Source organism: Periophthalmus magnuspinnatus, chromosome 13, assembly GCF_009829125.3.
Source record: "Periophthalmus magnuspinnatus isolate fPerMag1 chromosome 13, fPerMag1.2.pri, whole genome shotgun sequence".
NCBI classification, from domain to species: Eukaryota; Metazoa; Chordata; class Actinopteri; order Gobiiformes; family Gobiidae; genus Periophthalmus; species Periophthalmus magnuspinnatus.
Window position 1 is genome coordinate 896,745 of NC_047138.1, and position 25,292 is coordinate 922,036.

Genomic DNA, 25,292 nt, shown 5'->3' on the forward strand with positions numbered 1-25,292 from the left:
CATAAACTTGAATAAAAATAACCCGTACTCTGCCTACGCTACAATGTTTTTTTGTATTATTGTTTTTAAAAGGGCTCTTCATGTTGTCATATCTTCAAAAGTGCAACCAGATCTAACTTTTTTTAGCAGTTAAACATGTGTAATTTACTGTTATTCTGTAGAACCTTTAAAGCAAAGCACTAACCTCCCCGTAGAAACACTCACATGGGGTTAAACTGTGCACCTTTAGCTCCTTTAGCTCCTTTAGCTCCTTTAGCTCGTAGCCTGTATTAGCTGACCACATTTTACTTCAATGGAAACAAACAAGACAGAAAGGCAAAAGGCTATTTCCAAGCAGTGAACATCTGATCAGCAACATCTGAGCTAAATCTGTCCAATCAGAGGCAGCAGAGGGCCCTGATGAATACACAACACCGCTCCAGAAAAATCACTTTAGACATCTATTACACCGACCGGCCACAAATATTCTGCTCTCCCCTGGGCCCGGCCTTCCCATTACAGCCTCAGAGCGGAGCGGTCCGGCTTCTGTCTCAGCCCAAAATGGCTTTTCACAGTTTAAAAGATTCGAACTCTGCAATAAATTCTGTTTTTGACTTTGAATGGGAGAATGCAACATGATTCTACTGTGTCCCATAGTGGGATGAAAGGCTCTGTCTGAATAATACTATACCTCTACAGACTTAAAGGTGTGTAGTGTGCAGTATCCTTCCACTATAGCCCAGAGGTGAACAATACTGTGTACTACCACACCCCTATAGTCCACAGGGGTATAGTAGTATAGTAGTAGTATAGTACTGTGCAGTATTGTTCTACTATAATCACCTGTGTAGACAAGTGGCTCAAGTCATGTTTCTTACTGAATTCCAAAAAAACTGTTTGCATTTTATTTTCCAAACGTTCACCATTAAATTCCAGTTTAAATGTGTCACTGAAAGGAGAGGAGCTCCAGTCTGTATGAATTCAATTATCTTGGTGTTACCTTGGACTCGACTCGGTCTTTAAAAAACATGTAAAAAAACATCAAAAATTATTTTTAATATTCACAAATTTTGGCAAATTAAATTCCAGTTCCACATTGAATACTGCAGGACTAACTGGTCATTGACAAGTATGACAACCATGAAAGCAACAGAATCACTTTTTAAAAAAAGCTTTAAAAAATATTTGATGGAAAATCTTTAGCTTTTCATCATTGTCTCATACTTCAGAAATATAATATTTTTAGAACATTTAAACTATCCTGTTGAGTATATTGGTCTTAAATGGACTCCAGCCTCAGGTGAGTTCATCATGGCCAAGACCAGCACTAGTACTAAAGTACCAGAGGTCACTGTGTACTCTGTGTACTCTGTAATACTTAATAGACGCAGTACTTGTACTCAGCAGGTGTGATCTGTGTGATACTTTATAGACACAGTACTACTCTCTCCTGGACGACCCGCCCATGTGTGATGTAGCTGACCCTGTCTCTCTCCTGGACGACCCGTCTCTCTCCTGGACGACCCGTCTCTCTCCTGGACGACCCGTCTCTCTCCTGGACGACCCGTCTCTCTCCTGGACGACCCGTCTCTCTCCTGGACGACCCGTCTGAAGTCCGTTGCTTTTGATGCTGTTATTTTTGGGGGAGCAGAGTGAGGCGCTCTCCGTGGTGCTGAATCCATCTGAATCCGTGTGTCGCTGTCCAGGGACCAGATACACAATACTGTCTGTAACTTTTCTCACCCGGAGGCAACAGATACCCACTGCTAGAATTTATATTAGTATTATGTTGAAAGCAAAGTTTGTCAATGTAGCTCAGAAGGTCTCAGAATAAACAAACAGGGATTTGAAGGACTGGACACTGAGCATTTTCAAACAGAACTTTACATTCAACAAAACATGATTTGCAAAATCTATAAAAACACTGCATTATTCATGACCACAAACAAATGTCAGTGTTGCTTCTTGAATCCAGTTTTAAGGCAACACAAAAAATATTACTCAAAGATTTAACACGTTGTTGGATTATTGGGCCACTTCTGTTTTTGGTTCAGTTTAAAGTAAAAACATGTGAGATGGTTCATGTGGCTCATGTGGGAGATGTTCTTTGGTGCTGGTCCATGGAGAGACTTGTTCACACTGAGCTGCTTTAAAGTCTCTGAGCCACAGGAGCCACAGGAGCCACAGGAGCCACAGGAGCCACAGGAGCCACAGGAGCCACAGGAGCCACAGGACACATGTGTGAAGTACTTCCTGGTCCTGACTGGAGCAGTAGTGTTCTGGATGTTCTCTGTACGTACATTTGGCTCTTTTGAAGCCCCATCGTTGCTTGTGAATGACTGACCCTTCAGGAGATGCTCCTTTTATCCCCGATCACGACACTCACCTGTTTCCATTTAACCTGTGGAATGTTCCAAACAGGTGGATTTTAAACATTCCTCAACTTTCCCATCCGTCTGTTGCCCCTGTCCCAGTTTTATTGGAACATGTTGCAGGCATCAAATCAAAAGTGAGTGAATATTTGCATAAAAACAATAAAGTTTATCAGTTAGAACATTAAATATCATGTCTTTGTGGTTTAATCAGTTCATTATAGGTTGAAAAGGATTTGCAAATCATTGTATATTTTTTTAATCGCAAATTAACAGTATTATCATATATCGCCCTAGTCCCAATATTTTAAGTTGAATTAGAAACAGATGAGAAGAAACATGCAGACCACCTCCCTCCGTGCGCGTGGCTGTGATGGCGTGAGCGCTGATGGAGTTGAAGACGTTGTATAGATGTGGTTAACCCGCGGAGCTCGGGTCACTGCGGCTCATCTGGGACAGAATCAATGGGAACAGTGGAAGAGAAAGAGGAGAGAAAATGAGGTGATAAAACGCATTGAGTTTGTGATGGATGAGTTCACAGTTTAAGGAGGAAGAAAGCAGCTCAGAAAAAAACAATTTAACTTTGATCAGAGCGAGGTGAAGTTTGGTGAGTTAGTTTTGTAAGAAATGCACAGCGGAAAAATGCAGCTCTCGTGACGTAAGGCTTTGTATCGGCTCAGAGGAAAAGGTAAAAGCAGCAGGAGTTAGTTTGGAAAGTGTGCAAGTTTTTAATCAAAGCAAATACAAGAAAAACTGAGTCAGGTTTTGACAGAGGAACGGAAAAGAAACACCTTGAAAATGTCTTTTATTGGTGTTTTTCAGCTTCTTGAACGTGACGATGTCGTTCTCCCAGGAGACAGTTTCACCAATAATTTATGACATGTTTTTTCATACAAAAGTCTGTATGAAATATGATTTGCCTTTACACTGGTGTGATGTCAAACCTGCAGTGCCACAAATGGATCTGTAAACCTGCCCAGCTTTTGGTTTAAAACAAAAAAAAAGTACTTAAATATGACTGAACTTCTCTGAGGATAGTACATATTTATTGTTACGGACTGTTCCTGGAGTAGAAAGGAAGTAACACTGCCCTGGTTGTAAAAAGATAAATAATACGTGTCTCTTTTAATTATAAAGTAAATGAGAGCGTTTTGTTTTTATTGTCCTAAACTTAGAGCTATAAAGCAAACTAAAATAATGAAAGAAGACTCAAAACTGGTGCAACATAAATCAAACAAAACAATCTCAAAACTAAATCAAAGTACTGCACGTTTCTCAATTTTACAAGGTACAACGTTCAACAGTTTGACAGACAGAGGTCACAAGCGGCGAGCGGTTCACAGTCAGAGTCCAACTGCACCAAGCGGCAGCCGCAGGTGGAAACCCAGGAGCGGCTGAGCTCTGGGACGTCGCGCCTGTCACACGAGCCAATCAGGTGAGAGCTTGTGAGGAGTACACCGACGGCAGGAGAGGTCTGTGGGTTCAAAGCTCGTATAAAGAGACAGATCAGCAACAGGGACGACACATACACTGCCTGACCAAAAAAGAAGTCGCCATCTGGATTTAACTCAGCAAATATGTTGGGTTTGCTGCAGTTGGTCCGGTCGAGGTTCAGCAGAATGAGGTCAGCTGACACCTGAATATACTGAATGACCAGGTTATTCCATCAGTGGATTTTTGGGCATATTCCAAGACGACAATGACCAGGATTCATCGGGCTCAAATAGTGACAGAGTGGATCAGGAGCATGAGACGTCATTTTCACACATGGATCGTCCACCACAGAGTCCAGACCTTAACCCCAGTGAGAATCTTTGTGCTGGAGAAGCTTTGAGCAGCGTCAGACTCCACCATCATCAATGCAACAGGTGAAACATTAATGCAACAACTGGGTGGAAATAAATCTGTGACGTTGGAGAAGAGAAATCGAAACAATGACACAGAGAATGTGACGTGATCAAAGATAAAGGAACAACCAAATATTAGAGTGTGGGACCTTTTTTTGTGTGGCCAGGCTGACCCTCGTCTGTCTCACGTGCTGCAGGTGTGTGTGACAGACCTGACCGTCCTCTGTCTCCTCGTTAGAAGCCTCCGACTTTGATGCTGTTATTTTTGGGGTGTTTCACAGTGAGGCGCTCTCCGTGGTGCTGAATCCACCTGTCGCTGTCCATGGTCCATCCAGGTCCACAACACTGTCCACACCTCAGTCTGTGACAACTCACCTCCTCCATGAAGTGTTTTATAATAAGAATAAGAATAAGTCTTATTCATGCAGGTTTGACAATACACAGTTTTAAAACACACACTACATTTTCACACACACAGTTGTCACGTGTCTTTTGTGACCCACGTGACCTAGATTGCCCCACCCATTGCCGCCCCGGTGAGTGTTTAACTACCTGGCGCGCCCCTGTCACTTCCTGCTCTGGTGCTCCCACTGTGGCTCACTGTGGCTCACTGTGGCTCACTGTGGCTCACTGTGGCTCGTGTTAGTGATGGTGAAACCGAAACCTCATGAAACACTGAACCACTTTGACACAACTGCACTGAAAATGACACACTGCTTCGAATCATTTGACACAGTCAGAAGAGCGACCTCTGCTGGATTTGTGTGTGTATTGCATTTGTGTGGATGTGACTTAAAGCTTTTGTGAACCTCACTTACCTCCTTTTTCTGAAATTGGAGCATTTTTGGAAAAGGTCTCGGGGGTGTGAGTCGGGGAAATGTGAGATAAGGTATTTGTAAAGTTTTAGAGATTTTTATTCAAAAAAAGAATCATTTCAACTGTGTTTGGTTTTAATCTGCTCCTCTTCTGGTTCACTACCTCCATCTTTGGAGAAGACGCGCTCACATGGCACTGATGTTGCATGTGCCAATAGTCTTTTGCCAGCAGGTAAAGGTGAGGTTATATGTTTTGTCTTCCTGACCAATAATTGAGGGGGTCTTCTCCTCTGGAGAGGTCGGCCTCTGATAAATATCACTGGACTTCAACATCAGCTGTGGCCCTGTTGGATCCTTGGGTTGCACCTAAAACAGAGAAAAAGACCAAATTAACCAATGCTAATTATTTAAAATGCTACAAACAAACAAAAAACGCGAATACAAACCAACACGACTGTCCAGAAGGTCCCAGACTGTCACTTTCCTCCACTTTTGCAAGTTCAGGTGTTTCTCCTGATCCTGACTGTTTAAGTGGATGTCATACAATCTGTTGTATTTTGTTCCACAAAACAATGTAAAAAAACAATGAGAATATAATACCTGTGAAGTTGATGGTGTTGCTCTCAGTCCTCATACGTCTGGCACATTCAGATGTTATTTTGGCAACAGCATCTTGTCCATGTTTGACTCCCAAAAGCACAGTCTAGCACAGTTTAGTCTCGTGTGGCCCAGCCTCAGTCTTACCATCACATCCTCCTCCTCCCGGTCCAACCCCATTCTGCTGTTTTACCCTCGGCTCTTCCCTGCAGATTGTAATAAAACTGGCCCTTAGGGCATGAGTCCCATTTACTCTGCCATTGTTTTCTTACTCTCTCTTTAATAATTGTCTTAATTTCTGATTTACTATATTTTACTGGGAGATCTACCTCCTCCTTTGCAGCTCCTCCTTTTGCCCACTTATCCTCCAGCTCATTCCCTTCCACCCCTGTATGTGCTGGAACCCACATGAAAATGACATATTTCTTTTGTCTGTTTATTCTTTCCAGTATTTGCTCTACTTCCCAAATTATGTCTTGTCTCGTCTCTGACTTAAATGTTTTAACACTTGTTACTGCTTGAGTCTGAAGCGATCACATTCTGCTTTGGCCCATTCTCCTCCACCCAACTCAATGCCAAGAGTATTGTCTCCTGTATAAACTGCCACATTGTCACTCGTCCTCTTTGTAACTGCAGCACCTATATCTGGAATAACATGATATCCCCACCTTCCCATTCACTACCCTTGAAGCATCAGTAAACATTATTAAATGTTCAGAGTACTTTTCACAGATATACTCATCAACTACTACACTACTGCACTTCCTCCCCAGGAGTCCTAAATCTACTACAGGTTCCTTAAGCAACCACGGAGGTACCCAGCGATCAGGACTGTAGGACTTAACTCCAAATGGGTCCTTGCGCTGCACCCTCTGCCACCCACCCAAAGCTGGAGAAGTTTGCCTTTTCTTTTTCCTGACATGGTTTTAACACGCTCAGTCCTGGATGACTTTCACTATGTCCTTGTAGACTAGTCCAATAAACCAGAACCTGTTGGTCCCTTCTACAGCTCAGTGGCATTTCCCTCATTTCCTCCTGTAGTGCATCTACTGGAGTTGTCCTCATCGCCCGACAACAGATTCTTAACGCCTGGTTCTGAATTATTTCTAGTTTTTTAAGACTACTCTTTGAAGCAGAATTATACAAAACACACCTGTAATCCACCACCGCCCTGATCATAGCTGTGTATATTGTCTTTAAACATGCCCGGCTGGCTCCACAGTCCTTGGGGGGATTCAGACTCTTTTAAAGCTCTGACACAATTATAAGTCACCCCCATCAAAATTCCCACGAAGCAGCTTGAAACCGGAGCTCGACATGTATCTGAGACTTGTGACGTAACGAGGCCTCGGTTTGGCTGGTCACGTGATTTTTGGCGACACTTCCGGTTCAGGGTCGAGCTGAGAGTCTCGAGCGTAACTTCTCTACGTAACTTCTCCTGCTCGTGCTGCTCGTGCTCATCATTTGTTGCTAATAATCCGATTCATCTGCCTGCACACTCCGCACTGACCCGTCCGCTCAGCGTGAGTCTTTCTCTTGTTTTATTCGCTGTTTAATTGAGGATAAAGCTCCACTTTAGCGCTACACTGAGCTATGACGAACCCCCATAGAGCTACGGCTAAACACGCTAATGCTACTGCGTGAGGCGAGTGTAACGCGTTTTGCGTCAGTATTAATTAAATACGAACTAAACTAAAATTTTACTTTTGCCGAATTAAAGGCCAAACCGTTAAAGTCAAAGGACACTTTGAGTTTTCTGAATTACACCAGTTTTGATGTTTATTTGTGTTATTTTGATACGAGTGATTTGGCGGACATAATTTGAATCTAATTCAATGTAGCTACGTTTTGTTTGTTTGTTGTGCAAAGAAGTTTGATATTTCAGTTAGTCACTTAAAACAAAGACAGTTAACTTAAAGGTGCACTGTGTTTTTTTTGAAATGTGAAATTAATATTATCCAATGAATAATTTATTATATTTTGATGTGAATAATATTGTATCTCATACTAATTGTAACTGTCTGTGTTATTGTTTATCTTAGTCTGTAAACTGCATAATGTGAGTTTGATTTGAGTTTTTTTACCATGTGCAGGTCTGTTTTTTTCCCCCGTCCATTCTGATGATTCTAACTTCACCCGTGATGGCGAGCTGCCCAAACGCCGCTCTGTGGTAGGAAAACTAACTCTTTTCTCTTTCGTTGGATTTGAAACAAACTTTGAAATTTGGTCTGAAAGACTCTGCTCCCCCCCCCCCCACCCCACCCCCCCCCCCACACACACACACACACACACACCCACACACCCATGGACTAAATATTCACATGGACAATCTGATTTCACAGGACTGAAGTTGTCATTTATTTATTTTCTTTATTTTGATTCATTATATCTTCATTATTATATATCTGTCTAATATAAATGTTTATTATTATTATTATTATTAGTAGTATTATTGCATTTTTGACCATATATAGAAAAAATATTAATACATCATTCAAATATTAATACAGTCATTCATGTAATCAACTTTATTTTGTCCGTTTCTTTCACTTCCTGTCTCTACTGAGTCTAGTCTGAGACGTGCTCAGTCGGCCGAGCCTCACGCGTTACTTTACTTTAGACATGTTGAGATCAAATTTGTACATAATAAACTTTTGATAAACACATGTAACTAAACCTCCACTCTCTCTTTTTGCTGGTGCATGTTAAGAGCTCATTGTTATCTCCAAACCTTTAAAAAGTGGGAGTTTACATTCTGTAAGATTTCACAGCACTTTAATGTTCTGTTTTACACGTTTGAGTAGTTTGACAGCCATTGTCTACAGTTTTGGACTAAACTTTTTTTAAACGTGCCAAACAAAGGCGGGTATTGTGTTCTGTCTGTGTCCATTTGTTTCATGTAGAGTTTGATTCACAATAACACGACTGTGATAGTGGAAACGCACTGATAAAATATGAAGTTATTAGCAGTGTCTGGTGGTGAGAGCAGGAGAGTCGAACGGTTTTGGGGAGAGCTGCTCAAATCAATAGACAACAGAGTTCACGGCTGTAGAGCTGAGATTCTTTTTGTTAGTGGCAATGAGCGCGGAATAGAAATGGGCACATTTCAAGGACGGTGCACGTTAGACTTTTTTCTTCAAAAATACGAGCAGGGAACAAGAACTGCAGATTTAAAAATGCAGTACTGAGACTTAAGAAGAGCAAAGAAGTGATTTGTGTGAGGTGCAGTCGCGTACGTGATTATGTAAAGATGAAGATATGAAAGACGCTTAGATCTGTTGAGATGAACCGTGTTGTTTTATTGTTTTGTTCTGCAATTTATCGATTTATTGACATCCACATCCTCAACTGTACGACCTAATCACATCCACATTCTCCTGTTCTCTTCTTTTCCACCTCCTTCTTTCTCCGAGCGATCATTTCTTTTCATTCTCACCCACACTTACAGATATTGTAAATACTGGAGGCTCTGTTGGTCAGCCTCCCATCAGCCCTGTTGCATTGTGGTCTAACACTTGCGTTTTCAGCTCAGGTAAATCCACAGATCAGAGAATCTCCTGATCGTCCCTCGTGTGGCAGCAGCAGGTGGGTGTGCTGTGAGTGGGTAGAGACAGATGCCAAATAGACACAGAAATAAGAAGAAAAAAAGATTCAAAAGCACAAATTCATTCGTATTGTTTGTGGCGTCTACCTCTTTTCGTATTTGCTCGCGGCATTTGATCAAATATTCACAGTGAGAGCGGAGGGGCTGTGTTTTCACGCAGGGAAGGACATATGAAGCTCCATCCTGATGTGGAGACGGTGTTTTCTGTTTTATTATTTTAAAGAATGGGGTGAAATGTGGGTAACGATGTTTTTTTGTGAAAATGAACTTTGAATGGATGTGTAAATAAATGTTAAGAGGAGAAAGTGCTGACAGTCTGTGGAGGTTTTGGATCATACAGTGGATTTAAGATTTTTGTCCCATGAGCCTCACAAATGTTTAAATTCTCAGTATTTTCATCAGTTATTTCGCTTATAAATGACCCCCCCCTTTTTTGTTTTAATTATTGCATTTATTCTCAAATTAGCCTGTAGTAGAGACGTATTTTGTGACACATTTGTGGAAAAAAAAGAAGAAAAAGTGTCTTTGCTCCAGCTCTTTAGACGCAGGACGATCGCACATAACTCAGTATTTTGGATTACAACATTTTACAGCTGTGCAGTAATTGAAATAACAGTTTTAAGTTTAACCGAGGCGCTAAATGTGCCCGACAAATAATCAACTCTCATCTTTAGTATAACATGGATAATGTATTTTGTTTATGAAGTTTAAAAGACGAGGCTTTAAATGGAGGAATTTCTCAAAAGACCAAAAGGTAAAGTTACTTCAAAATACACAGCCCAAGTTCTGCCATTGGCCTTTGAGTAAAACCAATATACAAACATGTACACGTTATTACTTTTAAAATGCTAATTACACTGGTGCAACTAAAACACCAGAGAATTACACCAAGAGTTAAATCTGAAAATGAAAACTTGTGTAATATTTGGGCACAAAAGTACCAGACATTGAGGGAAAGTAAATTTACAGAAAATCTTCATGTTTGGTATAAAACTAAAATTATTCATGATGGCCACACAATTCATCCAAAATACTCAGATTTGTGAGTCTCACCTTGAGAACAGTGGACAATTTGAGATGTTTATTGGGAGAATTGGGATTGCACAGATGAATAAAGACTGTTCTGTTTCTGTAGGTGGAACACTACAGACTTCTATTAGATTTTATAGTGACATATTTGGATTTGAGCTGGTTCTTGTCATTAAACTCAAACCCAATTTCCATTTTACACTGTTCCCCTGGGCTGTTAAACCCATGATAAACCGGTGCGCCCGTGTAGAGAAACATCTGTGTAATAAAATGCATTTGTGAGGACGATTCAAGTGAAACAAAAGATCTCCGCTTCCTCCGTCTCTCCCCCTCGTTCACACACAAAACCCTCCCTCCGTGTTGGATCTGCCCAAACACACGAGGTTCCAGCGCGAGTCTGAGACCAATGATCACGTCGCAGAGAACAGAGGATATTGAAAAACTATGATGGGGATCAGATTTATAGCTCACAGAGAAATCGGCTTCCTGTAGATACTGGAAAGGATCATTTATCTTTACCTCCTGTAGTCCATCTGTCCACTGTGCCACGCTTTTCTGCCCTGTTCATCTCGTGTCTCTTCTGTATTCTGGCTGCACATAAGCTGGAGGAATATTGATTTTCCAGCAGAATTTGTTTTTATTGAGAAAGTTAGTAATGCCTGTCAGCTCACGGCGTACCTCATGGATTACTCGGTTTAGCTCTTGTACCGTTTGCATTAAAGTGTATGAACTGCATTCTTATAGTTTAAAACAAAACTTTATTATAATCACTGAGCTGAATCTGGTGCCAGGGCCTAAACCTGCAGAGACGGGACACACGAGGTGTTTTTATTCTCACAAGTCAACAGGAATAAGAAAAACATGTGAAATGAGCTTTAAGTGAACTGGACACACTGGTATGTCCACATGTTACAGCCACATGAGCCGACAGAGGACGACAGGGACGACGGGGACGGAGGACGACGGGGACAGAGGAGGACGGGGACGGAGGGCGACGGGGACGGAGGGCGACGGGGACAGAGGACGACGGGGACAGAGGACGACGGGGACAGAGGACGACGGGGACAGAGGACGACGGGGACAGAGGATGACGGGGACAGAGGACGACGGGGACCGGCCTCCTGCTGGTCCCAGAGTCAGGACTAGACCGGGACTAGACCAGGACTGAACTAGGACTAGACCAGGACTAGACCGGGACTAGACCAGGACTAGACCAGGACTAGACCAGGACTAGACCAGGTCTAAACATGGACTAAATATGGACTAAACATGGACTAAACCTGGTCTAAACATGGACTAAACCAGGTCTAAACATGGACTAAACCAGGTGAATCAGTGTTTGAGTTTTGTTCAGTTTAAACCTGATCTTTCTTCCTGAAGATGTGACTCAGACCTCGACTTTGACGATGTTTAACTCCAGACTCAAATGGTTCTGTTTATCTGTGACTGAGTTTTATTCTGAACTCTTCTGTTTTAATGTTAATTTTATGATAATTATTTGTGATTATTGATGTTTTGATTTGTTGTATTTTGATTTAATGTCTTTCTTATTCTGTAAAACACTGAATTACCTCATGTATGAATTGTTGTCTTGCCTAATCTGCTCAAAATAAATAAATGAATCTGGAGCTGCAGAGGCTGCACTCGCTCTGGTGAATGATCAGCTGCAGGTGCTGGGGTTCAGGTCAGAAAGGTCATTTTAGGTTTAAACAAACTGGATTTCAGCTTTGAAACTGTCAGCCACGAGAGCTCTGACATTATTAAGTCTGATTGTCATAAAAAGACAAAATCAATCATATTTTTGCCAAGGTTTTGCACCAATACAATCCACAAATTCATTGTCAAATTGGATAAAATAACACAATTTCCAGCTGTTTTGACACTTGCCTAAAAGCCACTGATAACAAATTGTGCAGAACCAATTTACTACAAAAAACAGAAACCAGCTTCAGTTTTAACATGAAGCAGGTGTCGGCTTCTAAATAAACATTTTTTGAACAATAGCGAGTCTCACGCTGAGTTCCTTCCCCCCATCGTCTCAAATTGGAGCTTTTCCGTGTTCTTCTCTCCTCTCGAATCACCTCACGACCGCGGCCCTGATGACCCTTCACGCAGAGTCGGTTTGGGATTGGTCTCTTGGCTCGTTTTGCTCCGTTCTCCTCCACAGTTCAGCTCCGTCTCTGCCAGATTCACCGGGCTCTGATTTCCCCCCAGCTGTTCGCCAAGATGCCACTGATTCTTCCTTTCAGCGCCGATCAGGGCAGTTTACAGCCTAATCATTCTCCCTCGCCGCAGCCTCCAGCTCACATCAGGTCCAGAGATGGAGACGACTGTGAGATAAAATAATCACGTGTTTTATGTTCAGCTCAGGACTTCACCTGTCTGCTTCACACTACAGTCATCTCACTTATTTAGATCAATCTTGTCGTTTGGTACGTTTCAAAAGGTCAACACAGAACAGTTGGTGCAGTACATTGTTTTACACATTGTATAACAGTAAATTAAAGGTGTATTATGTAACTTTTCAGATAGACCCAGGCTCAAAACTGTTCTTTTTAGCTGTGCATATCACTGATTATTTGATTATGTATGTTTCGATTTGTTGTATTGTGAGTTTAATGTGTTTTTTTTGTACAAATAAACTTGCGATGCCATAAAGAATGTGCAACTTGTTATTTTCCATGTAGATGTTATTGTTACACCCACATTGTTTCACTGTGTGGCATTAATCCTGTCTATCTCCGTGGAGACGAGCATGTCCAGATTACATTTACGAAACTAGAAAGCTTGTTTTTCCAAGATATTTCACCTCCAAAACACCTAATGAAATAATTTTAACGACAAACTGTGAAACAATCCATGTAGAAAAGCAGGTGGCAGATCCTCCTCCAGGAAAAAGCTTCATAATGTCACTTTAAATCATTTTCTCATCGTTTAAACGCTGGATATTGTGGCTTGGGCTGTTTTCTCACTGCTCAGACTCACATCTCTGTACAGAATAAGCTGTTGAGGTAATTGCCTGGTGCTTCCTGTTCCCCGAGCACTAAACTTAATGTGGAAAGTGCCTGGAGCGTCTGCAGTGTAAACCTGAACTACCTATGGCCCCGTCTGCAAAAGTTACTCCAGTATTCGGTCGATGGTTTGCTCTCACCTCGTTCAGCTGTAATAATGATCTGTAATTATCATCAAGCTGCATTTGATTGACAATTATCACCTGTAGGTAATTCAAAGTGAGGAGGATGCACGTTTTGTTTTGCTAGAACACAGAAATATCTCAGATGAGCTTGAGTAAATGTGCAGTTTGAAGTGCACTACGTCAGATCCACCTGCACAGGTTTGTAGCACTAAAACAAGGGAATATTTCTAAATTTTGGCACTTGCATCGTTTTGTTTTGTTTTTTTTTTTTTAGCCAAAGCCACTGTGGACGACTATTCACTTCTATGGTACATCTCCTGCTTCATTTTCACCTGTTTTTAGTTTGGAGAACGCTCTGAATCAACACTTTCATGCATACTCTATCAACTCTACGCCTTTGCCTGCTGAAAAAGATGACGTACATGCCCCCCACCCATGAAAACATTATGGCTGATTCGTTTTTTCCCAACCTTTTCCGTCCCAAGTAAACCTGAATGTGTCTTCCTAACTCAAGTACCAAGCAAATACATATGTTTATTAGTATTCCATAGTCTTTTTCCCTTCTTGTTTTAATGTCTAAACATGAAATTGACAACAAAGATTCATTTTAAAACCTGAAACCTTTCCAAAAACGACCTCATCAGACTCGCAGACGCCTAGATGTCCCCTGTCACAATACAACTTAATTATTCACATCTAATTAGGCCAAATATTGTCTTGACTACGAGTTAATTTGTCAATAAGTCCGAGGAGTTAATCCCCAAGACTCATTTTTCATCCATATTTTTCCTCTAAATGTAAAACTGAAATTTAACAGAGCAGAAAATGAGCGTCAGAATCTGGTGAAGCTCGACACGAGGAGCGGCGCTGAACAAATGCACAGCAGCTGTAGAGGCAGGTGCAGGTGACACGGTCAGTCAGGTAATGACCGGCGCACTGGTGATGTGCTCCTATAAACAGTGCACACAGGAGCCAACGCATCACGGTGACAGTAATGCAGCGCTGCAAAGTCCCACAGGGAGCAGTGTCAGTGAACGGGGCCTGGATACAGCTCTATGCACAGCTCCAGCCTCCGTGACAACTCGTTTTCTTTTTCATTTTTAAGAGCAGTTGACAGGCAATCAGCTGCTCAACAGACTGCACCATGAAACGGAGGCTTGGAAAATGTGCAGGGACGCGTCGGATCTTTATTTGGCCGGATGAAGTTGTAATTTAAATTCTGCCACCTGTTGAAATTTAGTTTTCATTTTTAATGCTGAACTGTGTACCTTGTTTCTGCTTCTCCGTGGACATGTTATACTATCTCCATGGAAACAAGGACGTGATGGCTCAGATCTGTGGGGAGTATTTTTGAACAAGTAAATGTGTAACAGGATGAATGTACGATGTTAAATGTGCACTGTGGAATATTTGAGATGAATATCCTTTATGTAATACAACGGTACAGATGGATCGGGTCTAAAATACTCTGAATAAAAAAAAAAGACATCAACGAGGACTTCATACAGACTTAACAAGACACAACTCTGGGTAAAAATGAAGCGTTAACGTCTATTTCAAACCTACAAACACTTTAAGACAGAAACTGGTTCATCCAAAGGACAAAACCCCGAGACATAAACAAAGTAATATGAATGAACCAACACAAGAGAGAGCAGCTCAGGACACAGTCTGCTGTTCATCTACATAAGAGAATGAACCAACACGAGAGAGAGAGCAGCTCAGGACACAGTCTGCTGTTCATCTACATAAGAGAATGAACAGAGAGAGAGAGCAGCTCAGGACACAGTCTGCTGTTCATCTCAAACACACAGACCACTCCTTTAAAGACAGTGAGGTTCAGATCTGAGCCACAGAAAAGAAATGGTTTGAGAGGAGAGATAAAGAAGATATTTTTATTAGGAAAGGGAATCTATAACTCCAGCCTCGGGCCCAAGCAAAGAACAATATCAGGGTCGTTAAAGGTTGAATACGGTTGTTTAAGATGAAACTGTTTCCAGTTTCAGTGTCTTGGACGAGCAGTCAAACGTCTTCACTCCTACAACTTTTTGTCCAGTTATAGATGTAATTTAATCTTTTTCAGTGGAAAGTTAAGCTTTTCCAACCTTAAAGCAGTTTAATTTAAACTCTCTCTTCTCTTCAGGGGCTTCTTGTTCTGTAATATGCAGCATTTTGAGAAAACTTTATGTAATTGTGAAGGAAGCGATCGCAGACCAGGTAGAGTTGAAAGAAGTTTATCTGATCAAATGAATGAAGTTACAGACAGTATTTCAAGTGAGTTTGTCCAGTATTTATACCCTGAGAAAGGTACTATGTATAGAAGGCTGGTCCTATTTACATACTGTCCATTTAAGGTCATAAATGGACACACTGTTAGCTGTTATATGTCTCTAAAAGATGCTAAAACGATGTATTAAGTCCTTTGTTCAACCTGAAGATGAAGAGCTGTGCCATGTGACCAAAGGAGGAGGTTCTTAAAATAAAAAAATGTAAGTCTGTGTCGCATTATTACTGAGAAACAAGTTTAACTCAATGTTTAAGACTCAGTATCAACACAAGGTTTAAAAGTAAAGTGATAAAACAAAATCACTTTATAAACTGTTAATTTCTCCACCAATGTTCTGAAACTCATGACAAACGTTCTAATTCCATTCCTGCTCGAACCGTCTGTGATACTGACGAGTATTTCAGTCCTTTATTGGTAATTACATATTGTAGTTCAAACATTTACAACATTCAGCTCTGCGTAGTAAATATAACTCTGCCAATAGCTTCAGTTTGTGAAATCAAACCAGCGACGCATCGTTCAGTCCTGACACGGAAAATGCAGCTGTTTGAGTCTGAAGCCCCAACATTTCACAGGAATACGGCGGATCGTATGAAACAAATTGAACGTTTAAGTGGCATTGCAGCTTTGTGAGTGCATTTAATAAAAAACACAGACTCTCCCTGATGCTGAGGCTGCAGTTCATTACCATATGGCCCATGATTTCAGTGCAGCCCGTGCGGGACAGTAGACACAGCGGTACACACATAATAACCTCACAGTATTTCTGCCACACAGGCACTACCTCACGCTGCTGAATGGGCGGCATTAGTCCGACTCGATTCAGCCTTTGTGTCGTGTCCAGAGCCTCACCTCAGAGCGTCAAACCCACACGTTACAACACACCTACTCCAGTCTGTTTACTGAATAACAATATTGTGTAATCATTTATCCTCTGCTGACTCCGTGCCACTGAACGCTCTGATTTGTATGCGTGTGTGAAATTAAACTGACTGCAGAAATCACCGTGTAAACTGTGGCCTGGCCTGATAATAACAGAGGAGAGAACGATGGATCTGATTTGTCATTTCATCTCGACCTGGCGATTCAATGAGTGAGAAATGCCCAAGGTTTCAGCTGCAGGCGGCGAACAAAAACCTGCACAAACATCCACCATGATCTGAATCATCGGAATGATCTGAACGCGGTTTGTGTCGCATTTGTGTAACACTCAGGGTCTTATGATTGTGCGACGGTTGAATTTAAGGAGTCTCTGGTACTTTAGTTTTAAATTAATGCAAAAATCGTAATTGGAAAATCTGCAAAAGGAAAAACAAACACTTTATGCATTTAACAAACTTGTAAAAGAGAAAAAAAACTAAGTGAGATTTATCATGTTAGTAAAACAAGTACTTTGTCCTGTCATGTGCACTTTAAAATATGACAAAACAAAACTAAAGCTGCAGAAATCCAATGTTGTCAAAAGTTAATAATATAATGTTGTGCAGAGTGGACAGAACAGACACAGACTGGGTTCATTTTACAGGTTTAATGTCCTTTAAACAGCAGCAAAAGAGGAAAAACAAAACAAAAAAAACATTCACACAAACACAAAAAAAAGAAGTGTTTTTTCAATAAAATTATTTAAAACAGCAACATATTTTTAACTAAACTTAATATTTTATGCATATTTTCTAGACCAACTATTAATTTTCTTTTATTTATTTGATTGGGACGGTGTGAATGAACAGACACGACACAACATGAATAAAAACACATCAGATTAAAGCCAAAGGATCATTTTCAAAGCTAAACACGAGCGGTGAATGACTCTAGAGCTGCCCGAGTACAACGGACTGTGTCACAATAATTATGGTCCCTGCAAAACAAGCACCAAGTGGAACCTTAATCCAGAGTGTTAATACAAAAAAATAAAATAAAATCCCCCCAAAATGGAAAATGTGTTAAAATCAAACCTTTTTTCACACATATATATAAATAAAAAATAAATCTAAACAAAATCAGGTCGACCATTTCCCAGATGATCCAGACATTTACGTTTTTACACTATTAACATTTCAGCTACATCCAAGTGAATTATAATGATCCATGTAAATATCCCAAATGATTTCTCAAGGGCAGACTTTTAATTCACTAAAATGCAGTATATTACCTCTTTTTTTTTTTTTTTTACCATGTTTCTTTCTCGGTAAAATACTCCCGCAATAACCCAAGCACCAAATGGAGAACAGCGGTCTCCTCATGAATTACACATCAGAACACGGCGTTGGTTTGTATTCTGCAGCAGGTCTGATCCACGGTCACTGCAGCTTTAAGTCTGACATGAAACCAGACTTAACCCGTCATTAGAGATAACCTCAGAGCCGCGTCCTCCAGACTTTTAAACTTCCTTCTACGTTGTGTTCTCTCTCTGCGTCTCGGGGCACACGTCACTACACTTTAAGGTCTGAGCTTAAACGACGCCATGGCCTCGTTCAGCGTAAACTTTGGACATTTACAAAACGTGAAGTACGTCAGAGTTTTGTGATTCAGAGTTTTGTTCATGTGAAAAGTGTTCTTCATCCTGTTCGCTTTGTTTTTAATGTTTTAAAACTGAAAGCTGCGTTCTTCTTGAGTGAAGCTCTTCTCAGATCTTACCTCTCGTCGAGTCGTCCGCTCGTCTCCATGGAGCCGGATAAGTTTAATGCAACGATACGGAACATTCCCAATCTGCATCTCCACAAATGCCTCAGATAAACCCTGTGTGGAGACGCTGCTCTGATGTGGTCGAAGCAGAAGACGGACTCTTTAACGGAAATGTGTTACAGGTCACCGTGGCTGAAATGTCCAGAAAAGTCCCACACACTGTCTCACTCTCGAGTCCTTCAGTCCTTCAGTGAGTCAAGAGTGAGACAGTGTGTGAGTTTCCTTAACCTTTCAGACAAAGTGCTTCTCCTGACGCACCTGTCGCCCTGTCAGGTGCAGAGTCCACACACAGACGAGTTCAGCTCACCGTGGTTCACCGTGGAAAAGAATATTTATTTACAAAAATGAACTGTGCTTAACTTAGTGATGTGACGTTCTGTGTCGAGGCTTCAGAGCCTGTGCCGAGTAGAGGACGGGGCGTTTCCTCCGTGTGTGTGTGTGTCGAGGTTTGTTTCTTTTAGGGGGAGGAGCTGAAAATGATGGCGTCTGAAGCCTCGCTGCCCGACTGCACCACAGGACTGATTCAGGAAGTGGTTTGGGTTTTGACGTGAGTTTTGACAGCGACATAAACCTCCAGTCAACATGTGAGTGTTTGATGGAGATGTGGTCAGTGAGAGTTTGGAGACAGTTTGGACAGAGATGGACAGTTTGGACAGAGATAGGGACAGTTTGGACAGAGATAGGGACAGTTTGGACAGAGATAGAGACAGTTTGGACAGAGATAGAGACAGTTTGGACAGAGATAGAGACAGTTTGGAGACAGTTTGGACAGAGGTAGTTTGGAGAGAGTTTGGATAGAGACAGAGACAGTTTGGAGAGAGGTAGACACAGTTTGGACAGAGATGGAGACAGTTTGTAGATGTAGGAGAGTGAGGAGAGTCAGGATAGAACAGAACGTTTTTAAATAAAAGACAATGATGTGTCTCCTAAACCTTAATCACTGTCCAGACCTCAGACCAAACCCCGCCCCCTCACCTCACTGTACATGAACATTTACATTTTCATCATTTATACTCATCACTACAGTAAACATGTTTTGATACTTCTTTATTTTGCTGACAGTTTTATTCACAGACTTTTATTCAAACACTTCAGATTGGTCCAGTCGATGTCGTACTATGACATTTATCACACCGTCGTCTACTGTGGAAAAGAACACATTTATAAAACTTAACTGTGCTTAACTAAAACAAAGACAACAGACATTAAGAAACTGAAGACCCACATGTGCAGTTACTCTGATTCTCCCTGAAAGACTCACCTGTTTATTTACCCTCAACACCGTTTACTTCACAGGTACAGAAGGTACAACTTCAGCAGGATCTCATCTCAGGAAAAGAGTTTAAAATAAAACTATAAACACTTTACATAAAAAATACATTAAAACAAAACAAAAAAGAACTTAACCCAGTTCTCCTCCACATGGCCCGGCCCACGACCACACCCACGGCTTAGGCCCCGCCCCCTCTGTGTCTGGACCATGTGGAGACTCAGGTCAGAACAGATGGATGTGTCAAACTAAACTGACCAAATGTAACCAAATAAAACGTGATAAAACAGATGTGTGGGGATTAAATTAAAGATAAACTGAAAAACAAAAACTAAACAAACCCAGGACAGTTGTGATTATTTGGATATCGACAAATTACTAGAAATGAAGCAGCTCACAAACCAAAAATACTACAGTACAGTCCTTCACAGTTGTCCTGTTCTGTTCCTTGTTTTTTTTGTTACTTTAGCTTTAATAAACTTGGAAAAGAGCTGGAGAGTTTAGTTTGTTTCTCTGTTCCACTCAGTTTATCGTCTGTCAGTGCTTTAAGGTCCAGATTAAAGTCTCTGGTGAGTCGTTAATGATCAGAGAGGACACTCCAGGATCCTCGTTTGTCACTGCGTTTGGCTTTTATAGAGGTACTTTACAGCCAGTACTTACAGAGCGGATACAAACCCCCAGAATCACCTGCACCTGTTGCATCATTTTAAAGCTTTTTCTTATTTTATTATTAACCGGGTAACACTCTATGATTAGACTGTGCATATTTCAGCGTAAACTGGAGGATCAAACCCACAAACGTGTCGTCGTGAGGCTGTAACGCTCCACTTCCTGTGCCACTGTTTATGTTTAATGTCGAATAAAACCAAAAACGTTTTCCTTGAGCGTTTTGTAGCTTCGTAAAAGGCCGTTTTGAATGTTTAGAAGAACCATTCCCTGCGCTTCTTCCTTATCTTGGTTAAACATTTGATGCATCTCCACAGAAGAAAATCAGAAATTCATAAATACTGTGTGCATTCATAAATATTCATCCCGTATTGTCACTCGGCGCCTTTGCACCGTCAGCGTTTAGTTACACAGCACACTTTGACTCTAGAGTAAATATTTCACATGCCATTACTCAAAGTCGACCCCGGTGTTTATTTACCATTAAACGCAGCAGCTAAAACGCCGCGGCTCTATATTCAGATGGATCTAATAAGAAGAGCACTCTTTGGTTTTAAGGCACCTTACATGTACTTTCCTTCTTTCTGCAGAGTGACAAATAAAATAAATCACGTTGAATAATTCATGAGTCGCCTGCAGTTCGCCAACATTTACAAACTGACTCACGGCGACTGCTCACTGTACGCCGTGTTCCTGTAGAAGCTGCTGTACTTTTCCACCATCCCGTCTGAATTATTCACTCTTTGTCACGTAGAAAAAAACACATTATTTTACCGAGATGAATCTGCATCGTGTTTTCAAGGGTCCGAAATGTGTCGGCGTCAAAGAGCATGTGCTTCAGCATCAGGGAGGATATTTACTCACCGAAACAAAGAAATGATGAAATCACAAAGAGCACAAATGTTTAGGTAATAATGTCCATTTCAAACAACAAAATCCTCCTGTGTCTGTACTTCAGTTGAACTCTGTAGATTAGAGCAGATTTTTAAATGTACCAGGCTCTTGTGCTGATCTAATACTTCAAAGTTTCATTAAACTGAGCTCAGTGAACGGAATGAAAACAAAAACACAATACTTAAAATGTTACTATTTTTAAACAAAACTGTGCAGCCCTGTGAGGAATCTGTCTCAGTGAGAAGGTTCAAGGTTCGATTCCCCGGTGGATAAGTCGTGCATGTTTCTTCTCTTGTCGCACAAAACACGCACAAAACAATCACAAAACATGCACAAAACATGCACAAAACACGCACAAAACGCGCACAAAAGATGCACAAAACACGCACAAAACATGAACAAAACACGCACAAAAAACGAACAAAACATGCACAAAACACGCACAAAACATGCACAAAACACACACAAAACACACACAAAACATGCACAAAACACACACAAAACATGCACAAAACATACACAAAACACACACAAAACACACAAAACACACACAAAACATGCACAAAACACACACAAAACACGCACAAAAAACGAACAAAACATGCACAAAACACGCACAAAACGCGCACAAAAGATGCACAAAACACGCACAAAACATGAACAAAACACGCACAAAAAACGAACAAAACATGCACAAAACACGCACAAAACATGAACAAAACACGCACAAAAAACGAACAAAACATGCACAAAACACGCACAAAACATGCACAAAACACACACAAAACACACACAAAACATGCACAAAACACACACAAAACATGCACAAAACATACACAAAACACACACAAAACACACAAAACACACACAAAACATGCACAAAACACACACAAAACATGCTCAAAACATGCACAAAACACGAACAAAAGATGCACAAAACACGCACAAAAGATGCACAAAACACGCACAAAACATGAACAAAACACGCACAAAAAACGAACAAAACATGCACAAAACACGCACAAAACACGCACAAAACATGCACAAAACACGCACAAAACACACACAAAACACGAACAAAACATGCTCAAAACACGCACAAAACACGCACAAAACATGCACAACACGCACAAAACACACACAAAACACGAACAAAACATGCTCAAAACACGCACAAAACACACACAAAACACACACAAAACATGCACAAAACACGCACAAAACATGCACAAAAAATGCACAAAAAATGCACAAAAAATGCACAAAACATGCACAAAACATGCACAAAACACACACAACACACACACAAAACACGCACAAAGGTAAAATCCTGCCGCTGAGCTCGTCCTGATCAAACCGAGCTCAAGTTCTGGGTCTGGAGTCGCCTCAGTGATGCTGAAGAATGGGTCAAATGCAGTAGTGGGATGTAAAGTAAAAGTACTGTACTTATGTATTCATTTACACGTCTGTACTTTATTTCACCTCCTGAGACCTGGTGTCCTCATATGTGGACAACACACTTTGGGTCGTCTCAGCCACAATGCACATTTTTAGAAGAACAGCAATAAAAAAAATGTTCAATTTAAAATATTTTTAACAGTTTAGAATCTTTTTACTTTTTTTTGTTATTGTAAAGGAATGTGTCTCCTGCTCCTGTCAACAGAACTTTGACACACATTGTTCCAGGAGCCACTTGTTGTTTCTCATTTTGTTTTTAAAAACTAAATAAAACCAGTCAGTTTTACAGTGTGTACTTTTTACTTTTACTGCACTACATTTGAGAGCAGTATCTATACTTTCTACTCCACATTTTTGAAGAGTATTTTTATTATAGTTCGAGACCTGCTGAAAAGTCTGAGGTTTATTTTGAACATTAACACTGAACAAACTAAAATATACAAATAAAAACAGACGAAAAAACTATTGATTCAACAAAATTCAGCTCAAATCTGAATCAAAATCACCACATTTGAAGTTTTATTAGATCTGAAAAACTGTGCATAATACTTTTACTTCAGCAGATTTGTACTTGTACTTGAGTATTTTTCTCTCTGATATCTGTACTTCAGTTTTACGTGAGAATATTGTGTATTTCTTCATCCCTGGTCAGATGCAGACGACACATTTCCCCGCGGTGAGTTCAACTTTAACCTCAATGTTTCGTGTTACTTTTTACTTTTCCACTCGATGTCGTCGCAGTCGCAGAAATTAGAGACGTGTATTTCCCTCTTCGTCTGCTTTTTGTTTTATGTAACTTCAGATTATCATAAACGGGAGGCGAGAGATAGAAATCGCCCAAATACGACTCTTCAAATATCCATAATCTGCGTCTCTAATGTGCCGCTCCACCGCTCTCCTGTTGCATATAAAACACATAATCGTCCCGACACAAACACCAGATGCATACGTTTCCACAGACCTTAAACGTATCGCGGCGTTTAGGAGATTTAGACAGAGTGGGAATGATAATGCATGCTAATATGTGCTTTCTGCGGGTGACATATGGACGAGAGCAGTTTGTGTTTAAATGTAAAAACAGCTCGGCCAAAACAGTTAAACTTTTCAACACATTCTGCATTTTTAACTTGGAGTTTTATGATTGAAAGTTTGAGCGGTTAAAGGTGAAACGACGGCAAAACATCACAGCTCCATTTGCATTTGTCCAAATTTGAGCCTCCTCCTCCTCCTCAAACTTCTACTTTTACTCTCAAATATAACGGCGAGTTGTGTTTTTGCAACTTCTCACTGAAACTGTTGATTTATCAGAGCGATTAGACCCACCGCATTACCCCTCCACCCTTTAACTGCAAATTAATATATTTAATTTGTACATATTATTTTATTTTCTTGGTACTTGAGCACAATCTGTCATCCCGGATCATAACTGCAGTTTGTTAATTGGTTTGAGCTCGTCAGGCGTTAGTCATTATAGTCACACTCTCCCTTATTAGTCAAACCCAAGAGGTGGAATAAAAACGCCCAATTATGCAGCCGCAGTTTTGGAAAAGAATAAACATATTTTTAAACTTGTCAAAAAAACGGGGAAAGCATTTTAAAAAGGCACAGTTTTCTCAGGTTGTGTGCAGCCGGAGACCACGTTGCTCCAAATTTATGGCGCCAATAACGGCTGCGCTGCGTGTTTTGGTGTTTCTCAGATTGGCCCGTAAGACAAAACGGTGGAATTATTTTACCACAGATGAATCGAGGCTTTTTACGGTTCACTTTGGGTGGATTCCACATTATCGAGTAAATGAGCAGCTTCAGTTAAACCTGGGACTGTCTCAGCCACAGGACGCTCAGAACACACAGGTCAGATTATTATTAAAGCTGCACTGTGTAACTTTTCCAGTCCACTACCACAGAGGAGACGTGTGCGTTTATTAAATTAATGCTCAAAAATACAGTGAGCAGAGACGCCTCTCCACAGTCCTCACCTGTGATTTGGGATTTATTGTTATTGATGGATAGATTTAAAGCTCTACTGTGGAACATTCCAGGCAAATAGAAGTCTCCATGGAAACAAGAAGGTGGGACACTGCTCCAGAAACATCACACAGTTCAACTTTTATTTCATTTTTGATTTTATTACAGTTTTTGTTTCTTTTATTTAAGTTTGGTCCTGGATTAGTCCCGGTTCAGTCCCGGTTTAGACCTGGTTTAGTCTCAGTTTTGTCCCGGTTTAGTCCTGGTTTAGTCCTGGTTTAGTCCTGGTTTAGTCCCGGTTTAGACCCAGGTTTAGTCCCAGTCTCGTCCTGGTTTGGTCCTGGTTTAGGCCCAGTTTAGTTCTGTTTTAGTTCTGGTTTAGTTCTGGTTTAGTCCTGGTTTAGGCCCAGTTTAGTTCTGTTTTAGTTCTGTTTTAGTCCTGGTTTAGTCCTGGTTTAGTCCTGGTTTAGTCCTGGTTTAGTTCTGGTTTCGACCTCATTTTATTCCATTTTTTGTTTCATCCATTAAAGTAAAGTGAGAGTCCTGGTCCCAGGCGTTAGACGGGGCCGTGGTGGGACATTTGTCCCCGTCCTCCCTCAGTGGGACGGAGCCACATTCTGGATGAAAATAAGCCAAAGGCAGAGCTCTTCTTCTCATCACTGTGTCCATGACGAGCCGTGTGATCCAA